This window comes from Eschrichtius robustus, chromosome 8 (assembly GCF_028021215.1).
Source record: "Eschrichtius robustus isolate mEscRob2 chromosome 8, mEscRob2.pri, whole genome shotgun sequence".
In the NCBI taxonomy this organism is placed as follows: domain Eukaryota; kingdom Metazoa; phylum Chordata; class Mammalia; order Artiodactyla; family Eschrichtiidae; genus Eschrichtius; species Eschrichtius robustus.
The window spans coordinates 95,897,660-95,909,949 of NC_090831.1; the positions used below are offsets into that span (position 1 = coordinate 95,897,660).

The 12,290-nt window shown below is 35.2% G+C and overlaps 1 pseudogene; it reads left to right on the plus strand.

The window, feature by feature from the left end:
- The window catches only part of LOC137768325 (anaphase-promoting complex subunit 10 pseudogene), an 82,170-nt pseudogene extending 70,776 nt beyond the window's left edge, over positions 1–11,394 (plus strand).
- Positions 11,395–12,290: the final 896 nt, after the last annotated feature.

Below are 12,290 nucleotides of genomic sequence, written 5' to 3' on the forward strand. Positions count from 1 at the left end.
TAAATAAATAAAAAGGGACTACTGCTTTGTGTAAGGAGATGGTAGGAAGAAATAAGTTTCAACTCATTGAAGAAGCTTGTAATACAATGGTTAGCTATAAAGACTGACTTTTTGTTGTCCTTGTAGAATCAAGTTATTTAGAGTCATATTGCTTTTTGCAGATACACGTGATGCTGAATTTTAGAATTTTGTATAAAATATAGCCTCATCTGAAATAGCTTAGCTACTTGATGCCAGGATGTAGAAGGAGTAGATAAATTAATGCCAAGGTCCTTTAAAGCCCTATGATTCTTTGACCTATTTGGTTTTCCCTTCTATCTCTCCTCTTAGGAAAGCTCTGAAAACTTTAAACATAAAATTAGACATTAGCAAAAGAACTCTAAAGCTGTCCAACTATTCCTCTTATACTAGAATGGTACATCATAATGAAGAGTATCAATGTTCTAGGTGACAAAGGTCATACATATATATGATAGGTAATAATCACAGCATCGTGTGTTAATAGCACACCTATCCCATCCTACTGTATTTGAACTTTCCATGAAAACAATAGCCTGTGGTGAAACAGCTTGTCGTGGATACTAATGAAAAATTACCCGATGGGATTCCTCCTGCATTCATTCTGCCCCTGAGGTCTGGAAAGTCACTGAACACAAAAGTGAGATTTTCCTCTATCTCTTATATTCTGCCAAAAATTGTACACAAATTCAGAATATCTCAAGTGGCAAAAGTGGGTAACATGTGCAGAATGGTTTTTAGAATACAACCACACATTGATTAATTACAGTGCTGAATGGAAAGAGGACAGGTTGACGGAGGGGGAAAGTCATTTGTTTTTGACACCAAAGTTATTTCAAGCTTACAAGCAAATAGATGTTCACTTTTGTTTCTCATTTTGTATAGCACCTTGCCAGTGGTGAACTGAGCAGATTCCTCCAGAATAAAAACAGGCAAAATGTCTCCCCTATGTAACCTTAATGTTCTCTAAAAATAACAGTGTATTCTCATCACTGGAGCTTTCTGTTCCCAAAGATTCTATACAGTAGGTTTGGAAAAGTAAATGAGGGAATGACTAAGAAATACAAAGACTTTTTGTAAGATAATAAAATACGATTTGAATAATTATTATCCCATTTTGATTTTTCAACTTTAGAGTCTCTCTCTACATGGGTCAATTTCCAGTGCCTTAATTAGCAAAATAAAAATAACAAAAAACGGCAATTTCCTACACTTTCTCTTAGGTTCTTTTTTTTTTTTTTTTTTTGATTGCAGCCTGTAGCAATAATTATATTTTACAAATGCAAAATACCTCATTTAAAATGCAAGCTTCCCAGAAGTTGGCCAACTCTCACGTGCTCAAAGTGGCAGAAACAAGTAAATCATTTTCTCTGACATCTTCCCCTGTTAAAACTCCTTTTGGCACATGCACTGAATATGAATCAGCCACCATATAAATACATTTCTGTGTCAATATTTTTTATTGCAAAATATTTTGCCCATTGGAGTAAAAGAAGAACAAGGGTTCACAAATCAGATTACTAGCTTACTAGCACATTTCTAATTTATACCTTGCACCGATAGCCTTTAAGCCACAGCTGACCTCTTATTTTGTGTGTGTGTGTGTACACACACACACACACACACACACACACACACATATATATATATATATGTATATATTAGCTGGAAACAATTCATCAAGTAAGTTACCCCCTTTCCTTTCAAATCCACTTGTATTACTAAAAGATTGAGTAAAGACCTCTAGGGACCACGGGCAATTTTTGACATGGGTCTCAACAGATTAAACTATGCGGGGACAATATAGAATACACTGGAGCAATAACATTATCACATCACAGGCTGATTGAGAGGCATTTCCTTGCATTTCTGTCCTTTTACCATAAGCCAATAGTAGCCACAGGCATTTGACTGGAGAGCCTGGAGGATTGACAGGCCTGGCAGTCATTACACGCTGGATTGAATACTAGATTACTCCAAAGTGGCTGAGGGTCAGGGATCAGTGTGTTCCCTTTTGGCACTAAATGACTTTAATATCCTTACTGTATTAGTCAATTACTTTAAAGCTGCTGCTCTCTGAGCTCTCTCTGCCCCCCTGCAGTTTACTGTGGACATCTGAATTGCTCCCATACTTAACCCGCACATCTGCTTTTAGCTGTCAAAAGAACAGTGCTATCAGTGGAGCTATTGACAATATGAAAAGAACTGAGATACTTGCTGGAGGTGTCAAGTGCCTCTTTCTTTTGGCTGCTTAGTTTAAAAAAATAAAAAAAACTTAATAACTCAGTTACAAAGGTGGTCTTCAAAGAAAAGGAACTCAGAGTCTTTTAATCTATTGGCATGTAAAGTGACCAATAGGAAAGAAAATGGTGGAGTTGATTTTCTTTTTTATTACTCACTTCCATAAATTATGCATCTTCTATGTAGGTTTTTATGAAGTTTTGTGAACAAACACTTTGAATATAACTGTGAAAGAGTGGCACCTGAGTGAGGACCTGTATCAAAGTCTTTATTTCATTTCACGATGGTTCCAGTGATAGTGGAGAATTATACTGCACTTCTCAATTTACTGGTGCAACACAGTGAAGAATTTTATATCATAGCCACTGAATTTTTAAAAGGTCTGGTGTGGCTTGGTGTTAAACCAACATGTCGAAATTAAATATGCACTAACCTGATTTGAAATTTAAAACTACTTGAAAGTCGTGCCTTCAGTGTTTCAGAAAAAAGTGATATGATTCCCACACAAGAGTACATCTGTTGAGCGGGCCCTGACTTTCATGTGTTTGCATGTGGGTATAGAGTCTGTTTGCTTGTGAGTGTCAGTGACAGCATGTGTAAGTCACAGCACTACAATGATAGTAAGGACATCACAAATTTCTAAAAGATTCTTAAGAGCTATTTCACATAGAAAATTTTTTAAATGGACAGAAACTTACAGAAGGGTTAACACATTGCCGTTAGCTTACTTATACCATAACCTTGGAAAACCACTGACTTCCTACTTTAAGGCCTCCCTTCAATGAGACTATCTGATTATTTGAATGAAAAGTGCTCAACTGTTTTGCTAAGTTTCCATTACTGATTTTGACTTTTGTGTATACTAAATTATATATAGATACAAGCAATTCTTCACAGCATAAAATTTAAGTAAAAGCTTAATTTTTTCTAAAATAATGACTAAATAAACAAATACAATGGAAAATTTTTCACTTGTTTCTAAAAATTTGAACCCATAAGCTGTGATTTCAGGAACCATCCATCTCTCCTGCTTCGAAAAGATTCTTCTCATTTATGAAAACATACCACAAAACACAATGCCAGCAGAAACATAATATAACCAACCCAAGTCAAAAATGGTAAAGAAATTACAAGTTTAGATTGTTATCAAGTCAGTAGAGAAGATAGCTTTTGTCATCAGAGTGGCACTTTTAAGGTGATTTAAAGGGGAAATGGCATGAAATTGTAAGATTTGAGAACCATTCTGTATTATTTACTAAATATAAAGATTTTGACTCAATTGTCGAAAATGACATCAGCCTGATCCTAAAGATTTAAAATATACCTTTAATACAGGACAGTTTCCAAATCTTATCATTTCAAGCCATTTTCCTTTAATTAAAATGTTGGGTTTTTTTTCATTAGTCTAGTTTTTATGAGTGTAGATCTTATAATTAAACATGGAATGAACTACATAATACTTGGGACTTTAAAAGCTGATATTATTCCTACCACAGGAAAGACAGACATACCAGAAGACAATATTATATATTTCCTTTCAGTGGACATCTATTAAAAATACAAATATTACTGCCTTGGGAAATTAATTTCAGGATTTTGCTCATTTAAAATTTAGTCAGCAAAGTACCTTTAAAAACTTAATACCTCTTGGCAATCATGCATCATTAGCACTTTCCATTCATTTATATTTTGTTGTGTTTTGGGAATTGAGTATTCTAGGGAAGAAAGGTAGCCTGACAAGAAAGTGATTGAGTCAGCCCCCTTGATAGCTGGGATGACAGAAGGTGAAGAACTGTAGCTGCAGCTGACAACTTCTTTAAAATGAGTCACTTATAAATATTTACAATTCATAATTCAAAAATAACTCCAAGGGTGGCACATAAACAGAAGTATCTGATGGTTTGTTTGGAATCCTGATCATTACTATTTTGATAGAAGTGTGTTTCTATTAGGAAGTGTTTTTTTTTTTTACCAGTTCATATGGAAAAGTCTAGTCTTTCCTCTATGTCTCATCATTATTTCTAATAGATAACTTCCTCTTGCAGTTTACTTACCACATTTTATTTCTGTAAGAAACATACTTTGCATTTACAAAAGGTTAACTTCCTCTTCCATTCTGTCATCATGTTTAGGTGGATACATTTAAATTATATTTCCTCTAGAATATATATTATAAAGTAAATGGAGTAATTTTTTACAACACCATACACTAGTTATCTTTTAAACACAAGAATGACTATCATTGCAAAGTCTGCGAAGTAAAATACTGAGTTATCTTATGAAATACAAAAATCTACAACAATCCGTTAGTGTAGCATCTGATTTTCATCTTCACAAATTTCATTAATGCTTCCCTAATGTAACAAGGAGGATTTAAGTGACCAATAGGGTTGTCGGGTGTATACTCCTTTCTTTCTGACCTAGTGAGTAATGAGGCAGACAATCCCCTGACCCATTATGCCTTCAAGTGTGGAGTGGGAGTGCAGTTAACGTTCAAAAGATAGAAAAAGGTACATATTGTTTATGACAGTGAAAAAGAAAACATGCAGAATTATAATCTATGTGTTTTAACATCTTTCTCAGTAATTACATAGGAAATTAACGGCCACGGTCTTCGAGTTTCCCCTCAGTTGCAGTACAAAATGTGAATATTTCATATTCACATGTGCAGTAAATCATTCAATATTTTCTGATTTTAGAAAGAACGTTAGCAATTTCTGAAACAGAATATAGTCACTAGAGAGTACAGGGTTTTAAGCAGTGACAAGTTTACTTTATAAGTAGCATAAATAAGGGTGAGAGAGGTTTTCGATAATATGATCTTTTCTTCAACCATGTCTGAATGCTTCCTGATTTTCTTATGAAAATGTGCACACATGTGTGTATATGTGTGCATGTTTAGTAATTCTGGTATAAAGAACTGACAGTTGTTTAGGGAAGTATCATTAGAATCATTTAAAATGTCTATTTCCCTTTGAATTGCTTCATACATCAACAATTAAAAGAAAACTCTACAGAATCTGCTTGTCATGGTTCATACTTCAGTATGTAAACAACTCACTGACTGTCTTTGCATGAGAGTAGGGCTCATGATTTTCAGTCTGAAAATGACATATACAAATAAAGGAACTAAAGCATGGAAAGTAACATGTTTTGGTCTTGTGACTAATGATAACCTCGTGCTATTGAATTACTGAACTGTGTCTGAGAACTAATGAGAAAATTTTCCCATGGGAATCTTTATCCAGTGCACTTGGAGAGCACCTCAGGGACCTGTTCCGAGTCTGTCACCTTCCCTGTCTCATTGACACTCCACTTCTTTACCACCATTACACTGTGCAACCATTTCACTTCACACCTCACGATTAGAATATTAAAAGGAGAGAATACTACACGACTTGTTCCAGATAGCAAAGTTGTTTTTGACACTTAGAATAGAAATTGTCACCAGAACATCATAAAGACATGAGAGTCTCCAACTGAGTAGAACATTCTAAAGCTTAAAGCTATTTTATTTCGTAGCTAATGAAAACTTCCAAGAAAACTTCCAAATCTCTTAATGGCACATAATTCATTTACTCAGAGTTATTTAAGGGCTGCATAATTTTAACCAAAAAGAATAACTGAACTTTCAAAGTTACAAAAAAAGATTCTGCCATAGATATATAGCTTGGGTCATTATTATACTGATCTTTTGTTGGTTATTGTTGTTTGATCGTATATATACTTGGATAGAAGGTATGGCCCTAGATAGAGGGTGACATTCTTGTACTGGTCAGTGGTTAAGATTAGCACTGTTACCACAGAGGTCTTACTGTAGTGAATAAGGACAATGTTATTACTTCTAGAACTAATAGTGACATACCTAACAGGATACTCCTACTTTCTGACACAAAGGAACAAAGAAGATGGAAAGATAAGACCGTTTAAGAAGGTATTCCACTATTACAATGCTTTATATATGTATATATATTTTTTACATATATAATATAAACATTTATAAGTATCTGTTTTAGCAAGAAATTATTAATTAAGGAATTCTCTTATGAAAACTGGGAACTATTTTTTATCAGACGCAAAATTCCTGCCACTAAAAAGACAAAACTGGTGTTGATCTCTTATTTTATCCTTTCCAAAACTGTGAATACTGCCTCTGTGGTTAGGCTTTACTACATCCCTATAGCAGAATAAACACTGTTATTTCCATTGCTGATGTCAGGCTATTAAATTAAAAGCATTACACATTCATGTTAAAGACCGTCCCATGCACATTTAGGGTTGGAATTTATTAATTCTCCAATGACCTTAGCAGTTACCTGTATATTTTGCAAAATATACTTTGCACAATAAACCCCCCTTACTAATAATATTATTGCTACATTTGCATTTGCCCCAAATTAGACAACCTCCACTCTTCTTAACAAATGGTTAAATTCATATGCTCCATGGCCAAATGTAGACAAATATTACTGAAGATAAAATTCTACAGAATAATAAACTTCTACAGCCATTCTCCTTCTATAAGAAGTATCATTTTTATTATATAGCTTTAGATGTTTCATAGGCCTGGTTTGGTCATTTAGGTTTTCACTATGAACATGCATGCTGGGATTTGGTACTTTAAAATTTTTCATTCCTGAATTGACCTGGTATATTGGTATTTCCCTTTCAGAACCTTATTGCAGACCACAAGCGGATTAAAGCAAATCTTAAATTTTAAAGCAAATTTCCTTCCAGATACATCCAGAAAGATTTATCACTCTGACAAAAGTAGGATTGAAAAATTTCAAGTTCAGGGGACAGTGGAAAATTTAAAGGCTTGAAATCCATTTGTAACAGTGGGATTTGGGATGAAATTATCTACGAACTATCCATCTTGAGGTAAGTTTATCAGTCCAATATACTAAGTCCAGGGAAAAGAAAGAGATAAATCAGACGTGAGTCCTGGTGTCACTCATGCTTTTAGTGTTCATTAAGCATCTATGTTTTTGCTTCTTTAGATCCATTTTATATCATATATTAGGATGAGAGCTCATCTTATCCTTCTGTCTCATGGACCTTTCTTCCCATTGTAAAAAGACATAAAAGCTAAATTTTGTCTCTTTCCCTCAGATATGAATTCTAAAAAGTTATTCTTTTGATATGTAATGTAGGTCTGTTACCGTGTCTGTTAATTTAATGTGATACAAGTCAAGAGAAAGAGAACCAGAAAGCTCTAATTTCTGTTATAATATTTGTATTTAAGTACTCAAGTATTAAAGTGGTATTTGCCCAGCGAGTTGAGTTTACAATGCTTTTCCACATGGGTATCTTGAGCTTAAGTAGATGAAACCTTGTGACTCTTGAGTGGTAATGATTCAAAATATAATTCACATGAGGGAGTTAAACACACACTCATAATAAGCCTACATGAGCCATCCGTTACAAGGGTTTCCTTCATTTTCTATGCGAGAGTCACAAAATAACTTCAAACTTTGTCCCAGAGATGAAATCAAAAGTCCACCTCACATACATGAAAAGGGCATCTCTATGGATTTAAACCAAGACCCAATTATTCAGGAGCAGTTTATTTGGCTCGTGGCTAAGTCAAAGTTTGCTACTTCTGGGCATGTTTGACTATAGGGAACTCGCCCTCATTTTCATCCCTTAGCCTGTTCTGAAGGATGTGAAAAACACACAACTTCATTTTTACTCACGTGGTTTTGAATGGGCTCTTATATGACTCATCTTCTTTAGAAGTGCGAAAAAAAATAAGAAAGCTTTGCATGTGCAGGGATTTGGGGATTTATTCTCTTTCTTCTCTTTTCCATTTCTTTTTCCCCTTGACAAAATTTCTGGTCTTTAAGCATCTGTAAGGTCTCTGTTTCATTCTTTCAAACCAATCCCTGATATATGGGTGGGGAGATGGGGGATATGGGAAACAGGAAATGTATTTCTATCCATAGGACAGCTTAGAACCTAGGGGACCACAGGTCATCACCCTGGGCAGAACACTTCAGCGGAAAGTGTTTCAACACAGCTTGGGCCAACATACAACGGCAGCATACAATGGATGCGTGCTTTTTGATGGCAGTCATCGAGGTACACAACTCCATCCTGGCACATTGCTCTTTCATGCATATGCTCTTAAAGCCTACTGTTTTTCTTTTTAACTTGTTGCACCTGAATTTCCCCCAGCCCATTTGCTACTTAAGTTTTTAATTTCGGTACTAAACTAGTCACACAAATGAGACTTTCTGACAACCAACAAAAGAAGAGATGCGCTCATCTCACCCAAGACCCAGATCATGTCAGAAAAACCGCTCTCTTCAAAGGGAACGGAGTGATAGAAAGCCATTGCTATGGAGCTCAGTAGAATCAATTTGGTATAACTGCAAAATGGTTTCTACAAAGGATAAAAATACGGGCCAGTAGAAAAGGTGTGTGAAAACTTTAAAAACTCTTTTGACTCAGGACTGAATTCATGCAAAATGAGCCAAATTGAACTTCATTTATCAATCAGTTCAATTCACAGTAAGATAATATCATAAAAAGGGAGGGTCAGGCTTTTCATTGCTAAGTTTCTACTTTAGTATGTTTGGTATTTTATTTTCAGTGTCAAAGAACCTAGCTGACAGTCTCAATCAGAGTCAATTTATTTCAGCAAATATTATAAATTGATACCTGTTTTATATTTCTGTTGTTTTGATAATCCATGGCTGAACTGATTTCCCACATTATACTCATAACTTTAAAGTGTCATTTGAGAACAGAGGGATTTTATTTTCTCATGATCTTATGCAGTTGAAGAAAAAGTTCTTTGAGGTATTTTGGGAGAGATTTCCTTTGGGCTATGTCCATACAGTATCTAAATAAATAGTGAAAAGTTGAAAAGTTCAGTCAATTCCCCTTGTCATTGGCTTTCTAGACACCAAATAAGAGTGTAGCTCAAAATGATATCTAACTTGTTCAATTAAAGTAACCTGTCATTTCAGTCCAATTAGTCAAAACCTTTGTGCACGTTGTGGACATCTTTGCTACTCAGAGACTGTAGCAAATTTCCACATAGTTAGAGCCTCTGTATGAAATTTAAGCACTACGGCATAGGCCTCAGTGTAGTGTTTTTCCCTGTCTGATTTTTCTAGGAGTTTTCTCCATAAACTCTTAATACAAAAAACAAAAAATGCAGAGTAACTGGATATTTTTCTCCACTAGTTTTCCATGGAAGTCTGAATTTTGGGCTCCTTTTTCTACTCAGGTCACCAAATATTTCAAAGCTAGTTGCAGAGAAACGTAGATAAATGAGAGAGAATCTGCTTACAAGGAGCTCTGCATCTGCCTCCAACAGACAACAAATACCTTGTTGAAGGAAATTAAGCCAAACAGAGGTGCAAGCAATATTCTGAGAAAAGTGCAAGGAGAATGAGGAAAAGAGTGTATGGAAGAAAGAGCAGTGGAGCCCAGATTTAAGGGATGAGACTTGAAATTTAGGGGAAGGGCATTTAGACTAAAGAAACAAGAGTAAAATATTAACTTAGATGAGCAAGTGAGTGAGTGTGCTTGTGTCCTAGTGTAGACTGTGTGGAGAGATACTGCGAATATTTCAGAGCCTCAAGGGGGACAATGCATAAAATGATTATATCTGAAATTATTTACCATAGGCTCTGAAGCAAGATATTTTGTAATCTTTTATTGTCAACAAGAATTCCAAGGTTAGAGCTAGCAGTGTGTGGCTAGTCAATTTAATTTCACTCTCAGGTATAGTGAAGTATTTGTCTGCTGTAAATCACTCACTGGGAAGTCAAACTGATTAAAATGATGGTGAAAAAATTGTAAGTGCCATAGCTACAAAAAAATACCTGTGCTAAAACTTGGTTGTTTTATACCTAAATAAAAGGGAGGAAAATTTATATTCCACCAAATATAGGTATAGATGCATTACCCATTATTCTTTTTGACAGTAAGGATCAGAAAATGGATTTTCTACAGCTAAGGACTTTAGAGAGGAATCATTAAAGGTTCTCATTACTAGTCCCAAAGTGTTTTCCAGCTCTCTGTGGCTCTGCTGATGTTCTGGGACCATTTTGCTGGACACATTGAAAGCACGCTTCAGCAGTGCAAAGGCACAGTGCTTCCTGAATTCAGCCCATCTTCTGGGATTCAACAAGGAGAACCAAGGCAACTAATTTCAATCTTGGAACATCAGCCAAATTGTGAAGTCTTTGTTTATATGATTCTGGGCATGTAGTCATAGATGGAGATGAAATTGAATCCTTCTCAAAAAGTCCATCAAAGCATTGCTTTCATCTATGTGTGCTTTGTTGAGGAGAAGTTTCCAACCACAAGGATAATACTATAAGCATTCTTTGCCAAAATTTTTGGGGAAGTAGCATCCAGGTCATGGGATTCAATGCTAAATTAATACTGAAGTTCCTCAAATTTATCATAATTGTTTTTAGGTTTCAAGTTGGCATTCTTCGGAATCCTCAATGAATCAGAGGTCTCTATTGATGGGGTTCCAAAATACACTGTAGAAACATCTCATCCTCCCAAGAGAGTATACAAACTGTCCATCTGATCTGGCGATCCAGTTTTATGATAAGACTGGAAGACAGTGCTACAGCAGGATAGAGAGTTGAATACACCCTCCAGAGAATACCAGAAGTTTATATGTGCTCTCTCATCTTGCAAACCAGGATTTGGAGTGGATCAATTATGAGATGACAATCTAGAAACTTACTGGCAGTCAGATGGCTCCCAGCCTCATTTAGTGAACATCCAATTCAGAAGAAAAACAACAGTGAAGACATTATGTATTTATGCGGACTACAAATCTGATGAAAGCTATACTCCAAGTAAGATCTCAGTCAGAGTAGGAAATAATTTTCACAATCTTCAAGAAGTTTGGCAACTTGAATTGGTGCAACCAAGTGGCTGGATTCACGTTCCCTTAACTGATAATCATAAGAAGCCAACTCGCACATTCATGATACAGATTGCTGTTCCAGCCAATCATCAGAATGGAAGAGATACCCACATGAGACAACGTAAAATATACACACCCGTGGAAGAGAGCTCCATTGGTAAATTTCCTAGATGTACAACTATTGATTTCATGATGTATTTCTCAATAAGGTGACCTTGAAATAGAACAAAAGTCATCAAACATATCTTTATCTTGTCAGTAAATATTAAATCTGGTATCTTTATTGAAAAATGCATCAATTATTTTGCAATTTTTTTATGTATTGAAAAGTGTTTTATTGTAACTTTAATAAATAACTTTTGGGTCAAAAAAAAGTTTATACGTGCTGGCTCTCACTTTTCCTTTTTTTGTTTAAATTTTATCTGTTTTGCATATGTAATTTTTTTGGTAATGACTTAATTGAGAGCCTGGGTATTCACATATAACAAACTTAAATTTGAGTTTTAGAAATCCCTTTTCTTAAAAGATATTTAACCATCTGCCCTAAGGAATTTCCCACTTGCCTCTTTCCACAGGCTCCAATCTCCAACCATGGCACTTCCCTCCTCATTTTCTTCTTTGCTTTCTTCACAATTTTTCCTATCTTCTCTCATATCATATATATTCCCTTCAATACTGTCATATTCTTAAATAGAGAAGTCAGAAGAACTTTGTGTTTTGCTGTCCCAATCTAAATAATACTTAAGGTCTTCTCATTCCTTTTTTTTTCCTTTTTTCAGCTTTATTGAGGTGTAATTGACAAAAAATTATATATATTTAAGGTGTACAATGTGATGTACACACACACACACATTACTTCACATAGTTAGTTACCTTTTCTTTCCTTTCATTTCCCCACTCTCCTCCCCTCTGACAACCACTTATTTGTTCTCTGTATCCATGGGTCTGTTTCTGTATTGTTATGCTTGTTCATTTGTTTTTTGTGTTTTTTTTTTTAGATTCCACATACAAGTGATATCATACAGTATTTGCCTTTCTCTCTCTGACTTATTTCACTGAGCATAATGCCCTTTAGGTCCGTCTGTGTTGTCACAAATTCTCATTCCTCTTCAAATAGGTCCTTCAA